Below are 20,332 nucleotides of genomic sequence, written 5' to 3'. Positions count from 1 at the left end.
ATGAACCTGGAGGGCCTTGTGCTAAGTGAAATAAACCAGACAGAAAGGCAGATACTGCATGGTATCACTTATAAGTGGGACCTGGGGGGAAAAAGTCAAACTCACAGGTTGCTATCAAGGGCTGGGGGGTGGGGGAGATGGAGCAGGTTGGTAAAAGGGCACAAACTTTCAGTTATAACATGAATAAGGTCTGAGGATCTAATGTATAATACGATGACTACAGTTGATAACATCATACTGTAGAATTAAATTTGCTAAGAGAGTAGAACTTAAGTGTTCTCATAAGGGGAAAAAAGGAAGTATGTGAGATGACAGATGTATTACCTCGACTGTGGGAATCTTCACAATGTCTATCAAATCATCATCTGCACTTAATAGATCACAATTTTGTCAATTAAACCTTAATAAAGCCGAAAATTAAAAAAAAAAAAAAAGAGAGGCACTTTCTATGTGAAGTCTTCCTGCATCAACGTTAACAACCAGGAAAGTGTAAACGTTAACATCAAGTGTTTGTTCGTGAAGGTGTGACTAGTTCACCAGTAATCTGTGGAGCTGGAGCCCCAGCTCCAGTCCCCTCATTCCAGGTGGAACATTCTCTCCTCTGTGTCCCAGTGTCACACCTCTGTCCAGGATGGGGAAAGGGATACATGCATGACCTCAGGTAGGATCTTAATCTTGTGTAATGGTTCTCATCCTAGGGAAACTTATAATTTAAAAGACTTTCCCCATTTGCTATATACCACTCTTGTTCAGTACATTAAGACTATCTGCTCATATAGCTAAAGAGATTATTTTGAGAAACATTTAAGATGCTTAGAAATATAATTCTAACTTCCTGTTGTTTCAAACACTCTCTTGGACATTCCTTCAAGCATTAAAACAACATTTATTGAGGGCCTACTAATTGCTGAAAGATGGAACGGATCTGGTCTTTTCCCTGAAGATCCACTTGGGTTAATGGAAGAAAACACACAAACAGATCATTACAACACAGGATGGTAGGGGCCATGGCCGAGGCTCAGAGATGCACTGTAGTGGAAGGCATAATAGGGCTGTTTGCATCTTGGAGGAGTGTGAGAAGATGCTACTGAAGGCAATATGTGGTGTGAATCTTGAAGGCTGAGCGGGAGTTTGCTGGGAGGTCAAAGGCAGAAGAGGCTTTCAAGCACATGAAACAAGGGCAGGTGTGTAGGGCTAAGAAAGGGCGTGGGACCTTGGGGAAGAGGGAGCTTCTCAGCATGGCTAGAGCATAAGGTAAGGGGGCTGGGCAGAGAGTGACAAAATGAAGCTGATTATGCTAACTAATTTGGATGTAAATTAAAAAAATAAAATTAAAACAAAATAAAATAATTAAAAATAAATAAAAGAAAGAAAATGAAGATGAGGACACAGACAGGGCCAGACTGTTTGTAAAGCTAAGGAGTTCAGATTGAATCTGGTTAAAAAACAAAGAAAGAAACACCCACAAAAAGGAAGTCCAAGAGTTTTCAAACAGTGTAGTAACATGGTCAGCTCCATTTTTTTAGAAGAGACCTGTGAAGATAAAAACACGTTAGCCTGAGTGGAGGGAACACTAAGCTAAAAGAAGTTTTGTGGCAAGCCCAGGTGAGAGTTAAGGAGGACTAACACGGGGGCACCTGGATGGCTCAGTCGGTTAAGCATCTGACTTCGGCTCAGGTCATGATCTCATGGTTTGTGGGTTTGAGCCCCGCGGCGGGCTCTGTGCTGACAGCTCAATAGATTGAGCCACCCAGGTGCCCCTGTTTTAAGGACTGAATGAGCTATTTATATAAACTGCAGTACAATGCCTGACACACAGAAAATTATGTATGTTAGATGTTGTTACAATTATTGTTGAATAGGTAAGACTACCTAGACAGAGCATGTAGATTAAAAGGCAAATAGAACCAAGTTTTTTTTTTTTTTAAGAACCAAGTTTTAATTACACTGCTGACAGAATCCACATGCTGTGAGCCAAGAATTAGCATGCTGCGTCTTCAAATATATCAAAGAGTTGGGAACAGATTTTGCAATCTTTATTCTGTTAAATGTTGACTGAATACCAGGACATGCAAGGACCAGATTTAGACTACTCTAAGTCTTGACGCATCTCAAGGTCTGTGTCATATGAATATGAATCTCTGAAATGGGGAAACCAAAGAAGCAAAGTGCCTTTTAAATACAGCTGCACAAAATATAACCCAGAAATACTGCTAGGTGAAAAGGCCACTATTCTCAAATCTCTTGAACAGAACTCAAGTCAATCACACAAAGTAACAGAGGAGGTTGTGAGGTTGTATTGCTTCAGTTTCCCATCTCAGTCCTTCCTAGGAATATTCTGAACATCTTTGATTTATATTCTGAGTCGGGTATCTGCACTTCACTCTCTACAAGTCACATATTCACTTCCTATGAAATATTTTTCTAATTTGGCTTCTGCTAAGCAGATAATCACAAAGTTACTTAATGGATTCATTTTAGTTTAAAAATTTTCAGGTTTTTTTTTTCTAATTCAAAAAGTATTATGTATGCATTGTAGAAAAATTTTAAAACAAAAACACCAAGAAAAAAAAATCAACTGTAATATTAGCATCAGGAGATAACCACTGCTACATATTTTGTCATATATTCTTTGAGACTTTGTTTTATTACACACACACACACACACACACACACACGTGTAATTTTAGAAACAAAATGGCAATGATAGTATATAGATTATTTGTGAGCTGGTTTTGTTTTCACCTAAAAATATACTATAAATACGTTTCAGACCAAATCCCAAAGGCTCTTTCAGAGCCTGATAACTAATTCTAAACTTTATCCCTATGTATAAATATACAACAGGAACCAAGAAAATATTTTAAAGGAAGAAAAACAATGTGTGGACTGGCTTACCAGATTACAAAACATACTGTAAAAAGCCACGAATTAGAAGAGTATTGTACTGATGAAATTAGATCAATGGGATTTAGAATATGATCAGGAGGCATTTGAAATCAATTAACTGTATTAGGTCAACTGGGCCCAGTTGTGGTCAGATTCCTGCTCATATCATACATAAACATAAATTTGAAATTACCTAAAGATCTAAATTTAAAAATTATACTGTGAATTCATATTCTTCTCATGTACACACAAAACATTCTCCAGGATAGATCATATGAAAGCCACGAAACAAATCTTAATAAATTTAAGACTGAAATCACATCAAGCATGTTTTCCAACCACAATGATATGAAACTAGAAATGTTACAAAGTGAAAACAGGAAAATTCACAAATATTTGGAGATTAAACAACATGTGACTAAAAAACCAAAGGGCCAAGAAAGAAATAAAAAATTACTTGAGGAGCGTCTGGGTGGATTAGTTGGTTAAGCGTCTGACTCTTGGTTTTGGCTCAGGTCATGATCTCACGGTTTGTGGGTTCGAACCCTGCATCAGGCTCTGTGCTGACAGGGCAGAGCCTGCTTGGAATTCTCTCTCTTTCCCTCTCTTTCTCCCCTCCCCTGCTCGCACTCTCTCAAAATACATAAATAAACTTAAAAAAATTACTTGAGACAAAAATGAAAATACAACATACCAAATCTATGGGCTACAGTAAAAACAGTTCTTAAGAGGGAAACTCATAGTGACAGATGCCTACAGTAAGAAGCAAGAAAGATCTCAAACAACCTAACTTTATACCTCAAGGAACTAGAAAAAGAACTAAGCCCAAAGTTAGCAGAAGGAACAAAATAACAAAAAAGACTAAAAAAACAATAGAAATGAAATAGAGACTAAAAAGACAATAGAAAAGATCAATGAAACTAAGAGGTGGTTTTTTGAAAAGATAGACCAAACTTTAGCTAAATTTACCAAGAAAAAAAGTAAGAGAACTCAAAATTGGAAATTAAAGATGAGATGTTATAACCTGTACCAGAGAAAGACAAAGAATCAAAAAAGATTACTATAAAAAATTATATGCCAACAAACTGGACAACCTAGAAGAAATGCATAAATTCCTAGAAACATACAACCTACATAACTGAATCATGAAGAAATAAAAAATTGTAACAGATTTTTAGCAAGGGAACTGAATCAGTAATCAAAAACCTCCCAACAAACAAAAGCCCAGGACCAAATGACTTCACTGGTGAATTCTATCGAACATTTAAAGAAGAATTAATACCAATCCTTCTCAAACTCTTCCAAAAAATAGAAGAGGAGGGACAGTGCCAGACTCATTTTACAAAGCCAATATTACTCTGATACCAAAATCAGAAAAGATACCACAAAGAAAGAAAATTGTGGCCAATACTGCTGATGAACATAGATACAAGATCCTCAATAAAATATTAGCAAACTGCATTTAATACTACATTAAAAGGATGTACACCATGATCAAGTGGGATTTATTCTAAGGATGCAAGGATGCTTCAACATCTGCAAATCAGTAAAATGTGATAAACTACAGTAACAACATGAAGGCCAAAAGTCATATGATCATCCCAACAGATGTAGAAAAAGGATTTGATAAAATTCAACATCCATTTATAACAACTCTCAACAAAGAGGGTATAGAGAGAATATACCTCAACATAAAATAAATAAAGGAAAAAAAGACAAAGGATTGGGATCAATGTATTATGAAGCCTAATAATAGAAAAATGGGCAGAGGATATGAACAAAAAAACTCATTGAAGAAAAACAAATGGCTAATAAGCACATAAAAAATACACAACCTCACTGAGTATTAATAATTACTAATGAGTAGTTAAAGAGATACAAATTAAACAAGATAGAGTTTTGTTCCCCCTATCACACTAGCAAAAGACTGTTAACAATCCGTGTTGGTATAGATTTGGGGAAGTGGGTACTTTGATACTGCTAAGGGATGGAAGGACTTTCAATTTTACTCTCTATACTTTTTTTTTTTTTAATTACAGTTGACACACAATATTACATTAGTTTCAGGTGTACAACAGAGTGACTGAACATACCTATATGTTATGCTATGCTCACCACAAGTGTGGCTACCATCTGTCACCATTACAACACTATCACTATACCACTGACTATATTCTCCTATGCTGTACCTTTTATCCTCATGACTTATTCATTCCATAACTGAAAGCCTGTATCTCCCACTCCTCTTCATCCATTTTGCTCAGTCACCCATCCCCATCCTCTCTGATAACCACCAGTTTGTTGTCTGTATTTATAGGTCTGTTTATGCTTTTTATTTGTTTATTCAATTGTTTTGTTTTTTAGATTCCACATATAAATGAAATCATGGTGTTTGTCTTTCTCTGACTTATTTCACTTAGCATAATGCCCTCTAGGTCCATCCATATTGTTGCAAATGGCAAGATTTCATTCCTTTTTTATGGTTGAGTAATATTCCATTGTATATATGTATATGTGTAGATACGTCTTTCCCTTCCTCCCTCCCTCTCTCACATATCACATCTTCTTTATCAATTCATCTATTGACAGACACTTGGATTGCTTCCATAATTTGGCTATGGTAAATAAAGCTGGAATAAACATAGGGAAGAATGTATCTTTTCAAATTAGTATTTTCATTTTCTTTGGGTAAACAGCCATTAGTAGAATTACTGAATCATATGGTGTTTTTATTTTTAATTTTTTTGAGGAGTCTCCACACTGGTTTCCACGTTGTACCAATTACATTACTTCCAAGAGTGCACAAGGGTCTTCTTTTCCCCATAGCCTCATCAACACTTGTTACTTCTTATCTTTTTGATTCTAACCATTCTGACAGGTATGAGGTGATACCTCATCATGGTTTTGATTTGCATTTCCCTAATGATCAGTGATGTTGAACACCTTTTCATATGTCTGTTGGCCACCTGTATGTCTTCTCTGGAAAAATGTCTAGTCCTCTGCCCATTTTTAATAAGATTTTAATTAATTAACTAATAATTAATTTTTTTGGTGTTGAGTTGTACAAGTTCTTTATATATTTTGGATATTAACCTCTTACTGGATGTATCCTTTGCAAATATTTTCTCCTATTCAGTAGATTACCTTTTTGTTTTGTTGACGGTTTCCTTCATTGTGCAAAAGCTTTTTATTTTGGTGTAATCCCAATAGTTTATTTTTGCTGTTATTTCCCTTGCCTGAGGAGACAAATTTAGAAAAATGTTGCTAAGGCATAAATCCAAAGAAATTACTGCCTGTGTTTTCTCCTAGCATTTTTACAGTTTTAGGTCTCAGATTTAGGTCTTTAATTAATTTTGTTTACTCTATATACTTCTATATTATTTAATACCACAAGCAGCATCAATTTTATAAGAAATTTGGATAAAAAGATATAATATAAATATTCAAAGCTGCATGTGTTTTTAAACATGTAATTCTGATATTCCAAGACTGAAAAGGGGCAAATAGAAATGTATAAAATATTCATTCAAAAAGTATTGATTGTTTTGCCAATGAAAAGGAATTTAGTTCTGATACATGGTATATAACATGAACCATGAAAACACTATGCTGAGTCAAATAAGCCAGTCAACAGAAGACCACATACTGTATGATTCCATTTTTATGAAATGTCCAGAATAGGCAAATCCAGAGTCAGAAAGTAGATTAGTGGCTGCCTAAGGCTGGGGTGGGATGGGGTAATTGGGAGTGATTGCTAATAAATATGGGTTTCTTTTTAGAATGATGAAAATGTTTGACAATTGATGTGGTGACAGTTGTCCAATTCTGAGAATGTACTAAACCTACTGAATTGTACACTTTAAATAGGTGAATTGCATGGTTTGTGAATTACAGCAAAATAAAACTGCAAAGACAGAAAAAAAGGAGAGAAGGAAGAGGAAGTTTCTTGAAGAGTGTGGCTGTTGAGATGAGGGCAGGAAAGAGGGTCTGGAGAAATAGTATGAACTATTCACAGAGGCACAGAGGAGGAAATGCACTTGGCTGTTCACTGAAGTTCAGGAATACAGGAATTACTGGGTCTTGACAGAAGCAGTACCAGTTCTTTGAAGGTGACAAAAGGTCCTTGGGCTGGCTAGGCTTGGGCACTATCCCTCAGAGGACCCTCACGCGATTACATGGTTTCAGTGAAGCCACACCTAGGGCACTGCGTTCCATTTCAGGCACCTTATTACCAGAAAAATGGAGACAAACTGGAATGAGTTCAAAGGAAAATGGCAGGCATGACTAAGAAGCTGAAAGGATCATTTTATGGGGCAGGATTAGAACTAAGTAGTAGACCTGAACTAACTGAAGACTAAGCGAAGGGAATGCGATTATTACCTACAAATGTCAGGAGGGTGTACACAAGAAGCTGGAGGAGTGGTTGAGCAGTGGAGGAGAAAACATAAGTAGAAGTGGTAGAAAAAGATTAAAAAGGGGGAAAAAAAAACAGAGGCAGACTATAGGCTATGCTTTTTCCAAGGGCTAATGAATGGTTTGCCTGGGAAAAGGTGTTTAAAAAGAGGATCAGAAGAATCAAATAGTTCAGAGAAGGAAAAAAAGAGTTTAGAGAAGGAAGTGTTCCTTCATTAGCTGGAGTTGCTTTCCATCTGGTGGAGCTTTCTCTATTCTCCAGGGATTATGCATGGTTTGCATTTTATCTGAAAGCAGTATTAGATGTGGGCATGGCTGAGCAGGGAGAGAGTTTATTGGCACTTGATCCAATATATGCTAAAATTTCCTGTCTTGAAAAAAATCTCAAAGATCAATTTTTTGTGTGAAACCTGAATTACATTTAAAATGAGGCTTTTTATTTTGACTTCGAAATGCAAAGCTTTAGTCATTCTGAAGTCAAAGGAGTACAGGAATGTGTGAGAGAAAAAAAAGACCACTTAGGAAAGAAAGGCAATGTGAAGCCATCAAACTAAAAATGTAGACAGATGTGTTATACAGCACAGGTGTGAAAACAAATCTTGAAATATATCAGTACCTTGTTATTTTAAAATATTTCTTTAGCATACACATCACATGTTTAAAAAAGGAAGTTTTTATACGGTATCAGTATGTAGTGGGTCCTATGGATAAATTGGGAAAAGTGTGTTCTAGCTTCTGAAGTATAATTTACCAGATATCTCACTCTTCTTGTTCCCTCTACCCCTGCCCACACCCTGCCCCTATGCCTGCCTATTCAACTCTCACCTCCTCCCCAAAGAAGGCCCCTTTAGATTTAACATCAGAAAAGAATTTCCCAAAAAGTACAAACATGTAATATTTGGGGTTTAACGTAAATTCTTATTACACCCTAGCTGCTAGGAATTAAATCCTTTCCCCTCCCCTCTTTCCCTTCCTTGTTAAAGTTACATATCCAAACTTAGTGGATATTAAGACTGAGTAATCCAACAAGATCTTCTATTTCCTATTCTCTACTTTCTAATATTGGCAGGCTAATTCCACCACTGCAAGTACTGAGGTGAAAAATACTGTCTTCTTGGTTTACTTTCTTAAAACACCATAATTATATGCAGCACCTAAGTTTGCATGATGCCCTCTCTATATAGAAAGATGCAATTTTCTGTGTACATATTGAAAGCTTTGCATCTAAACTAAACAACAAACTTAAAAACACTTCCAACGTAAAATAATTTCTACAAAACTGCAAAGTGGATATGTTCCCACGAATCCTGCAAGCTCCTGCTGCAACTTAAGCATTAAATCCCTTATCTCAGCACCCTCATTTCCCTCCATATATAAAATATCACTAAAAAATCTTCCTCAAGTCTCTTGGGTACCTCAAGATTGAGTGGAAAAACCCAATTCTACTAAACCTTAATTTGATGAAGATACTCTGAAGGAAGAGATTATTGAAGTAATAGATGAATAGGTATGAGAAAATATAAAATAACATGCTTTGCTCAATGAAATAGGGATTTGAAAATGTGGATTAGGGATGACTATGAGGGCAACAAGTCTTGCTGCTCCAAACATTCTGCACATGGGGTCTGGGGCCATTAGTGACCAAGAGCACAGCACTCATGATGGGTTAGTACCATTCACTGAATAAGCAACCAGTGAGTCTGAGGAAATTGTTACTAAGGTAATGCAGACATGAAACACACTACACCTCAAAACAACCTCACAACACTCCTTGTTCCTAATCTATTTTCCAGGTACCCTGTAGCCACCCTTCTATGACCCTGTCCCTTCAATTAACTCTGTGTTTCCAATCTCTCCTCTCCCCTGGTCTTTCACCATGGCTTCAGAGGACACTCTCATCCTGAAATGACCTTTGGAATCTGCTTCCCTCACAAGCTAGTCCCAATTTTTCTCTTTCTTTCACTACCAAACATCTCAAAAGAACAGTCTATATGTGCTACCTCTGTTTCCTATTTTCCTCCTTAGCATCTAAGAATTTAGTTTTTGCTATTCACTGAAACTGCTCTCTCAAAAGTTACTAAGACTCCCACACTGAAAACTGTAAAACATTATTTACAGAAATAAAAGATATCTTAAATGGAGGAGTACAATATGATCATGGATCAGAAGACTCAATAGTATAAAGAATTAATTCTGCCCAAACTAATCTACAGATTCAATTCAATCCAAATAAAACACTCTGGCATGTGTGCATGTAAACTGACAAGCTAATTCAAGGCGTAAGTGGAAATGCAAAGAACCAAGAAGAGCCAAAGCAATCTCAAACAACAAAGTGTAAGAACATGAACTATGTTACTGTTATTAGCATAGCTTGCTATTGGCACAAGAACAGGCAAACAGACCAATGGAACAGACAAGGGGACCCAGAAAAACAGCCCAAATCTGGGAATAACCTCAATGCCCACCAACAACTAGGTGATAAATTGTGGTATATTCATTCATACAATGGAATATCATACAGCAATGAGAATGAACGTATATGTATATCATAATAGACACATTTCATAAACATGACATTGAATGAAAGAAGCTAGACACATACTCTGTGATTCCAGGTATATAAAATTAAAAAACAGGCAAAATGAAGTGTTAGAAGTCAGGTTACCCGTGGAGGGTGGAGTAGTGGCATGACAAGAGATTTCTGAGGTGCTGGTAACTTTCTGCTTTTTCAGGTGTTCATTATAGGAGTGTGTAAAAACTCATTGAGTTGCATACTTATGATTTGTGTAGTTTCTGTATGCATGTTATAAAAAAACAAACAAACCAAACCTCAAGGATTACCTAACAGCACAATCCAGTGGTCTTAACTGTCTTATCCTTGAACTCCTCTGTGATACTTGTTCTGATAACACCTCCTTCTAAAATCTCTCTCCCACTTGACTTTCTGGCTCTTCTCTGCCTGTCCCTATATTTCTTGTCTGTCTTGCTGCCGTTCCTCTTCTTTCTGCTTCCTCCCACACATGCAAAACCTGAGTTTTAGGGGACGTTCCTCTGTTCTTCGTCTTTTGTCCTCTGCTTAGACTGTTTTCCTTGAGCTTTATTTATAAAGTGGTAATAATAACAGCAACTAACTTACTGGACATTTATTGTGGACCAGGTATTATTCTAAGTGCTTTAGTGCATTGACACAATCTACTTTCTTTGCCCATTTTATGATTTCTTTTGGGGTAAGTTTTTGTGGGTTTTGTTCAACTTTAAGCATAGAAAATTTCACACATACACAAAAGAAAACAGTAAACGAACCCTCACGTGACCTAAATTTAAGGATTATCAGGGTATGTCAACATAATTCTAATTCCCTTCTCTCCTGAATTTGACTATTTTTCATATGCTTAACAAATACTTCTTTGTGAATGTTCCACTTATACATCAACTCGTACTGTTCATACTGTTTAGTAAACTGTTGTTTTCACTTAATAATTACTACAAGGAGTTTTTCATGTCATTATAAATTCTTCTAAAATACAATTTGTATTTTTATTAAAAATTTTTTAAAAATATTTATTTATTTTTGAGAGACAGAGAGAGACAGAGTGTGAGCAAGGGAGGGACAGAGAGAGAGGAAGACACAGAATCCAAAGCAGGCTCCAGGCTCTAAACTATTAGCACAGAGCCTGACGCAGGGCTCAAACCCCCAAGCCATGACCTGAGCTGAAGTCAGACACTCAACCAACTGAGCCACCCAGGTGCTCCTAAAACACAATTTTTAAATGGGTCATATTGTAATCAAATTTATTGATGTATTTTAATTTAAATAATTCCATTATTAGAAATTTAGTTTGTTTTCAATTTTTTCTTTTTATAAATAGTGACATGTTGAGTTTGCTAGTACATAAGTCTTTGCGTATTTATGATCGTTTTCTTTAAATTCCTGGATCAAAAGGGTATACACCTCTTTAAAGTTTTTGACGTCTTACCAAACTGTTCCAGAAGAGCTGAACTAATATTCAGCCCACAGACAACAAATATGGGTGCTCATTTCCCCACCCACTCAATATACTGGGGCAACACACACGCACACACACACCCTGATCTTGCAGATATGACAGGGCTATTTTCATTTGCAGTTCTTTGTAATTCTTTTCATTTATAGAGAAGCCAAAAATTGAGACAAAACATTCATAAATATATTTATTGGCCTTTTCTTCTTCTGGGAAATTCCTGTTAACGCCCTTTCCAGGCTATGTTTCTTTTGGTTTAGTTTCTTCCTTGCTGATCTCACGGTCACTACCCCAACACAAGCTATCTTATCCTAGATCTTTTGCTTATTGTAATAGCATCACATGCACATCAACCCTGGTTTTAAGAGCACTCTTTCTAAAAACATGTTGGATTAGGTTCCCTACTCCTCTTCCAACGTCTTAAATGATTTCCTACCTACAAAACGGAGGCCAGTCTCTTTGGCATGGCAACCACAGTCTGGCTCCATCCTACTGTCCCAATTTCATCCTCTGTTATAGCCTTGCCACGTGCAAATAGCCTCCTGGTATATGCTCTTGTCTTTGCTTTTACTTTGATGTGGTTCCCTCATTCTAGAATGTGGATAATCTTCCCTCCTACACACCTCTCTTCCCTGTCTTACTCATTCTTTATGATTGAGCTCAACTGGCTCTTCTCTCTATGAAGGTAGAGGTAAATATTGCTGTTCTTCTCTGTTCTCTTCAGAGGTAAATATTGCTGAAGTATTAATTTTGTCTTGAGTTTCAAGAATTGGCTATTTAATTCCCCAGCTCTTCTTCAAAGTCCTTGATGGATTCTTTTTTACATATCAATGCTGCCTAGCAAAATACCCTGCACATAACTAGCAATTGAGAAACGACTGGTGTATGTATAGACGGAAGGAATGCATGCTAATCCTGGATGGGGGAGGGGGACACTGATAACTTTCCAAAGAGTTTTTTTTCTCTAAGTTTGTTTGTTTATTTGTTTAGAGAGTGTGCTAACAGGGGAGTGGCAGAGAGAGGGGGAGAAAGAATCCCAAGCAGACTTTGCACTGGCATCAGGCCCAACGCGGGGCTTGAACCTATGAACCATGAGATCATGACCTGAGCCGAAGCCAAGAGTCAGGCGCTTAACTGACTGAGCCACCCAGGTGCCCCTCAAAGAGATTTTTAAGATAAAATGTGAAGCATCTCAAAATCAAGACTGTGTGATGATACAGACCTTATAGCAGGGCACATAAACCATATACTGTAGTATCTCACTTTGTTTAAAGTTCTCAAAAGATGGAGTATGGGCCAAGTAAAGGATACTAAGGTGGTCTCTGGCAAGAATTTTCTGGCTTTGTCTGCTGAATGTTGTTATAATGTATTCTGTTCCTAGTAGCTATTCCAGCCCTCCCTGAACTCAGAGTAGTAATATGATTTCTAGAGGGACTCGAGCCAAGAATCACAAACGCAAAAGCAACTCAATCTGAATGCTCGAAGCAACACAAGCTGGAAGTGTGTGAACACAAGGGAAGGAGAGAATGCTTCAGCCTCCACCACTGCTCAGGGGACCAGCAGGCAGTGGAAGCTCAGAATGAGGTTTGTCAGAGATGATGTTCTACAACCTCACATCCACCAAAAATATTCTAATGAAAGCCTAGCTGTAAGGGAAACCAACCGAGTTCCCTTTCTGCCTTCAATGTTAGGACTGTTCTCTGTAGGAGAACAGAGCTGATGGTATGAAGAATAATAAGGAACATGGCTGGACTAGATGGAGAAACAGAAGTGCAGCTGAGGGATGGGCAGATTTGTTCAGGGAAGTTGCCCCTGCTCAGCACAGGTCATGATTTCAGAATAACTACCCTATCTCTCCATAGCCAAGTAAAGGCATAGGGAGAGCTAACAAACTCACTAATTTGACAGTCTTAAAGGAGAGAAAATAGCCTCATTTCAAGGTAAACAGCTCTATTCACAGTCATAGGGGATGAGGTGAAAGAAAAGGACGTATGGATGGATATACAGAAGGGATGGTTACAAGAGAGGTAACTGAATAAATTCAGTTGTGGTTGGCAGTGACTCAGATTAATTCCTTTCCGGAGATAGCTTTGTGGTGGGCAGAAAATTATACAGAGATGCTTAGTTTGGTTTAAGCAGACAAGAATCTGAACTTGAGGTTTTTAACAGCTAGGTCTCAGGATGCATGGGCCATGAGGTCTGAGCTGGTCACCGGCATGATAATTGGAGCCTTTCAGCGGTGATGGATCAAGCTGAAACAGTCCTCCACCCTGGCCAGATCTGGGCTACAGTCCCCCAGCCCAAATCAGCAGGCTGTTCAACTACATTTGCTTAGGTGATATGAAGACATGAAATAACTTCTGAGGTTGGATTTTTGAGAAATGAGAATAAAATGAAACACATTTTTTAAAAGAGTCCTTCACTGTTTTGGCATCTTTTTTTTTTTTTTTTTTTTTAAGTTTATTCATTTTGTGAGAGAGAGAGCATGTGCAAGCAAGTGCATGCACGGGGGTAGGGGGAGGGGTAGAGAGAGAGGGAGAGAGAGAATCCCAAGCAGACTCTGTGCTGCCAGTGCACAGTCTGATGTGGGGTTAAAACTCACAAACCAGGAGATCATAACCTGAGCTGAACTTGAGTCAAATGCTTAACCAACTGAGCCACCCAGGTGCCCCTAAAATGAAATGCATTTTGCCATAATATCTATTCATAAAATACAAAATGTATGTGGTCAGAGGGATCTGAGCACACAGTGGGTATTTCTTGCCTAGTTATTTACTTTTCTAGAGGTATCTGGCCACTTTTCACTCTGTAGAATTCCTCTAGCATTTAGTAACAGGGAAAACTAAAGTTGTTCTTTAAGTATTTGTCCTATGATTATTTCCCACAGATTAAGACCAACTCCAGGGGTGCCTGGGTGGCTCAGTCGGTTGAGCGTCCAACTTCAGCTCAGGTCATGATCTCACAGTTTGTGGGTTCGAGCCCCGCATCAAGCTCTGTGCTGACTGCTTGCTCAGAGCCTGGAGCCTGCTTCAGATTCTGTGTCTCCTTTTCTCTCTGCCCCTCCCCCACTCATGCTTTGTCTCACTCTGTTTCTCAAAAATAAATAAATTAAAAAAAAAAAAAAAAAGACCAACTCCAAAACCTTCTCTTCCCTGGTATTCCAAGTCTGAGCTTGCAGCCTAAATCTCCCAGTTTTCTTCCTAAAGTCTCCACCCACCCCAGTTGCTTGTCATGTTAGAACCTAAAGCAACTGCTACCACAGCCCTAGGCTCTGTGTAATGCTGAGTGGAAGTGGTAATGACCATGAGGTTGCTACTGGGCCTTCTCCTTCTCCCTAACTTGTAATGAACTCCTTTGTCAGGCAATATCTGATTTTGTTCTCATAGGAAAAAAAGGCTTTTGCTGCTTAGGCCCAAAGTAAACAGATGCTGCTGCTCCTCCATGACTAATCTTAAACAAAATGGCATAATAAAAATACGAGTTTAGCTCCATTCCAGCCAGGGGACCTGCATATACATCATCCAAACTCAAAATTCCACTCCTGAACCAGTGTGATATTCCAAAGTGATCTCCCCAAGATTCCTTTGGTTTTGTATCACTAAAGGAACTTCCTCCTATCATTCCCTTACGACAGAAGCATCAAGGTAGGAGGGAACTCCAGGTACTTAAGCCTTTCAGAGCAAGAAAATCATAAATTACACCCTACTATTTTCTAGTACTTTCAAGAGCACGTTATGCCCGGCACATATGAGATGCTCCCTAAATATTGATTAAATGAATGCATGCCGTTTGCCTTGGGGTAGCTAGATTTTTCAGTGTAATATCATCATGTATTTTTACCTTTAGTTTTCAAAGGTTAAAAAGAAAACAAAAACAAAGCAACTAAAAAGCTGCTCTCTTTCTTAGCTACAGCTCTGCAAATTCTGCAGTTCTACCCTGGCAGCTCCCCAACTTTGAAGGAAATAAAGAGTTAAGATTTTTAAGGAGCCTATATTAATACAAAGCATAAAACTTAGGTTCCTACACTAACCCCCAGCAGTTCAATTCTCTAACCTTGTAAGTAAGACAACTACAGCCTAAGGGGATAAAGTGGCCAGTATAATTTAGATTGACAGAAATGTCTACCTCAGGAACACTTATGCATCATCCTTCAAGCCCAACCACTGAGTAGCTAGGGGATCAAACTCTACTGTCTCCAGATGCACAAGGTCTCCATAGAAAAGAGGAAGTCTCCCCTGCCTCAGAGGAAAATCCTACGAGAAATTTGGTCTTGCTAGCTAACTATCAGACATCTAAGAGTTGTCATATTGCTCACTGTTGCTTATTATTCTTTTCAAAGTTAGAATGAGTCACGATTTTGTGAAAGGCAACAAGTGAGAGGTCAAGTAGCCCAGGTAAAATGAATTAGGGTCAGTGGCAATCTAAGGGACCAAACACTTGTTGCTAACACCTGCCACTCTAAATTAATCTCCTTACACAGAGCAGGAGCTGGAACTGGGCAAGTACAATGGATGTAGCAATCCAGATTTAGAAAGTTATGTGTACATAAACCAGCACAAACTTTTGCTTTCTGATAACTCTAACTCTAGTTTGTATTTGCAGATGTCACTAACATTTTAATTTCTAAGCTACTTACGTCTAGACACCTCAAAAATGCTGGCTGCTGCTTTCCTGCCTAAAGCATTCTTCCCTGGCTGAGATAATTTGAGTTTTTTCTATGTGGTATTCTGTGCCTGTAAGAACCTCTCAGGTTACCAACTTTCCTACAAGACTGTATCTTGATATAGGTGTTATGCCTTCTCTGTGCAAGTGAAGGGAGTGAACAGAGAAAGAGTAGGAGAAAAAAGAAGACATGACTGCAAAAGGTAAGAGTGGAAATAGAAAGCCCCCCAGGAAACCCAATAGGAGATTTACATTGGTCTGATTGGTCTCTGATACAAAAGAATGGGATGTCATCTTTAGTGTAAAAATGTTCCTGGAACATCAAAGGAACTGTGATGTATCATCCCCTCAAAGAATAAGCCTACAGTTGGTAACACCGTATTGTATAATTGAAATTTGCTAAAAGAGTAGGACTTAAAAAACAGTAGATATGTGAGGTGATGGATTGTTAATTAGCTCAAAGGGGGGAAATCCCTTCACAATGTATAGGTATATCAAGTCATTACATTGTACACTTTAAACATCTTACAATTTTTTCAGTTATACCTCAGTAAAGCTGAAAAGAAAAAGAGTAAGCCAGTTACCCATCTGGGTGGAGTGCTCACATGAAGCACACTCCTGAGGCAAAGAGATGGATAGGTTGGTCTCCACAAGGCTTTACCAGCCCAAAGACTTGTTGAGGTAAAACTTGAGGCTTGAGAAAGTGTAGAGTGTTATAAACAAATAACCATATTTTCCACTGAGGCAGAATTTTAATATGGCTGCCTAAGTTGATTTGGTAGTTATCTCACATTATCTCTTACAAATCTGTTAAGTGATGTGAATAGAGACATTAATATTTGGGGTCTGTCATTATCAAAATGGAGAAAAATTTCCCTCTTTGCCAAAGGGATCCATCAGAACAGCAGCACAGTTCTGGGAATCGCAGACACAGACAGGCCAGCCAGCCAGCCCAGTGTGTTTGGTTTGGCTCTCAGAAAAGAAAAGTGTCAAAAGGGAGAGAGTAAAATAACAAAACAAAACAAAACCCAAACAACTAATAAGAAATCTATGCCGAAACTGTCAGAGCGGTCAAGAGCAGGGTTTTGTTGCAGCTGAGATTTTAGTGCTAAACCGGCACAGTGCCTAATCCAGTTCTAGAGAATCTCCCTGGCCAAGCAGGAAGAGAGAAGGAAACTTCCTCCACCACAGTGGCAGTGGCATGTGCTCAGTGCACACTCTATGCTCAGGACTGCTGTGTGTTGTTTCCAGCACATGGATCTGATTCTGATGAGACTGTGGCAGGGAGAGACTGGAAAGCCTCCCACAGGGAGCTGTGCATCTTGCTTGAGTTTTTCTTTTTAATTTCTTTAATTTTTTAAATGTTTTCATTTTATTTTTTGAGAGACAGAGCATGAACAGGGGAGGGGCAGAGAGAGAGGGAGACACAGAATCCGAAGCAGGCCCCAGGCTCTGAGCTGTCAGCACAAAGCCTGAAGCGGGGCTCAAACCTATGAATGCAAGACCATGACCTGAGCCGAAGATGGATGCTCAACTGACTGAGCCACTCAGGCACCCCAAGTTTTTCTTTTTTTACTGCCAACCTGACACATTCCTTGGGTGGTGTCTCCTGATTCCTTGGTGAGATGACAGAATGATTCTTTGTGTGGCACAAGTTCCTGGCCCAGTAACAAGGGCCTTGGAAGGGGTGCCATTACTGACCAAGGCTCTGGAGTCATGTGGGCTGTTCTGAGCGACTCCCCTGGGTACACATGGCCATCTTATGGAGGATCATGAGCAGTGGTGAGGGGCAAGCATAATACAGTGATATGGCAAACTGGGTCTCATGTGACGTGGAGAAGGTTGAGGATGAGGTGGGGGTCTGGAGTTGTATCTTGTGGCTCAGTCGGTTGAGCGTCTGACTTTGGCTCAGGTCATGATCTCAGTGTTTGTGAGTTTGAGCCCTGTGTCAGGCTCTGTGCTGTCAGTCCAGAGCCTGGAGCCTGCTTCAGATTCTGTGTCTCCCTCTCTCTCTGCTCCTCCCCCACTCACGCTCTGTCTCTCCCTGTCTCTCAAAAAATCAATAAATGTTAAAAAAAATTTTTTTAAATAAATTAAAAAAAAAAAAAAAAAAGAAGAAGGGTGAGAATGAGAGGCTCCAGGGCCATCTCCAGGCCAGCCTGGCTCAGTGAATGCTGAGGTTCACCACGTTCATGAGCACAGTTCCCCCAAAACGTGAGGGAAAAGCCATAGCAGTCCAGAGCTCAAATGGCCTCACCCAGCTTTATTTCCACATGGAAGGAATGACCAAGCTTGTGAAGGAAAGTCCACACCAAAGCAAGTACTTCTGGGAAGTTTCACCTAGATTATCGAAGAGAAGGATCACCAGATCTTTTCTCTCTACTTCTCTTCCTGAGAAAGCAGCTGGAGGGAGGTGAGCTCAACCTTCAGAAGCAGCCAAGTGAGAAAGTGAGTTCTTCAAGAGAAGATGGAGAAGGCATAGGATCATCCCACCCCACACAACCTAAGGAGGCCAAATAAATAGCCCTAGTATCTCCTGCATGTGGCTCTTTCCTTATGCCCAGTGCCTACAGGACTGCTGCCTGTGGGCTGCAGTATTGTAGATGGTATTGAAGAGATAAACACTAAGGGTTCAACTGAGTGTGCAGGGAGCAAGAGAGGTGGTGGCAAAGATACAGCCCTCAAGGAAGTTAAAGAAACTTAATAGATATTTTAAATTATCTACTATTTACTTTTCTCCCCCAAAGAAAGTCACAGTGCTTAGTCTGCACACAATGCAGGAACAGACATGCATCTACGTGCTGTTATCTGTTGCTGACACATACTCTGCTTGGGCTAGAAGGCAAATGGCCTTGCAGCGTCCTGCAGATTATTTAATATCACTATAGGAGAATACAGTTATTACTAGAGCTTCCTCTGAGGGGCTAAGAACATCTTCTTCCAAAGAGGGCTACAAGGTGCAATAATGGGAAAATGTCTGAAATGGAAGGAGACGTCCAGTCCCAACTGTGCCACTAAGCTTTATCATCTTAGGCAGGTCACTTCACCTCTCTGGCCTCAGCTTCTTCATGTGCAAAAGAAAAAGGTGTGTGTGGGGGGATCCAAAGATCTCTGAGTTCTCTACAGCTTTAATCAATCCATGAATAAATATAGCTCATTCCTGATATTAAAATAATATTAGAACAGTGATCCCCAACTTACAGCCTGCAGGCTATTTCTAGTTAGAGGAGTTTTTCAGCTCTCATGAGGATTTCTCATTGTGCCTTCTGTGTGTCTCATCATAGGATGCTTGAGAAAACCCAAGCATGCAAATGTTGCAAAAGTTTCTTGCATAATCTTTCTGATGATTCCCTACCTTCCTGCTAGGTGCATCCTCACATCCAGCTGTGGTGAACTTCCTTCCTTCCTTTCCTTTCTTTCTCCCTTCCTTCCCTCCTCTTCTTTCCCCTCCCCTCCCCTCCTCACCTCTCCTCTCCTTTCCTTTCTTTCTTTTTAATGCTTATTTATTAATTTTGAGAAAGAGAGAGAGACACACACAAGTAGGGGAGGAACAGAGAGCGGGAGAGAGAGAGAATCCCAAGCAGGCTCCACACTGTCAGCGTGGAGCCCGACACCGGGCTTGAAACCACCATGAGATCATGACCTAAGCCCAAACCAAGAGTTGGATGTTTAACCTTCTGAGCCACCCCAGCGCCCTGCTGAACTTTTTTTTTTTTTTTTTTAAGGAATAGTATCTGTTGGCTCAAATTTAGGCTAAAAGCTCCTGAAAGGTTGGTGTGATTTCCCACATACTCTTGATGTATCAAATAGCTGAAAATCAGAGAATTCAAAGTATAATGATGCTTTATCACCAGGCCTGGGTTATGCTGAGGAGATTAACGTTTTTTTATTTTTTACATTTTTTAACGTTTATTCATTTTTGAGAGACAGAGACAGAGCATGAGAGGGGGAGGGGCAGAGGGGGAGGGGCAGAGAGGGAGGGAGACACAGAATCTGAAGCAGGCTCCAGGCACCAGGCTCCGAGCTGTCAGCACAGAGCCCGACACGGGGCTCGAACCCAAACTGCAAGATCATGACCTGAGCCGAAGTCAGATGCTTAACTGACTGAGCCATCTAGGTGCCCCTAATCTGGTTTTTAATCTGGCAATTTGGTCTTTTTTGACCTCTTCTGAGTTACTCACTATTCTAATCATTCTGGTGTTCAGATACCCCACCAGACATGCTAGGTGGTAATGTCAATGTGCTATCCTTCCTAGAAATTCCTGCATTTAAAAAGGCAGTACTTTGGTGGGATACATGATTCAAAGGAATAAATTGAACAGTGAAATTTAAGAACAGATGAAATCAGGCAGGAGCTTTATCAAACA

General features: G+C 39.3%; 1 protein-coding gene across 9 annotated transcripts in view; it reads right to left on the bottom strand.

Annotated features, from left to right (window-relative positions):
* The window catches only part of ERC1 (ELKS/RAB6-interacting/CAST family member 1), a 515,043-nt gene that overhangs the window by 5,746 nt on the left and 488,965 nt on the right, over positions 1–20,332 (bottom strand). The window lies entirely within an intron of this gene.

Source organism: Neofelis nebulosa, chromosome 8 (assembly GCF_028018385.1).
Source record: "Neofelis nebulosa isolate mNeoNeb1 chromosome 8, mNeoNeb1.pri, whole genome shotgun sequence".
Classification (NCBI taxonomy): domain Eukaryota; kingdom Metazoa; phylum Chordata; class Mammalia; order Carnivora; family Felidae; genus Neofelis; species Neofelis nebulosa.
This window is presented reverse-complemented; position numbering and strand designations above follow the sequence as displayed.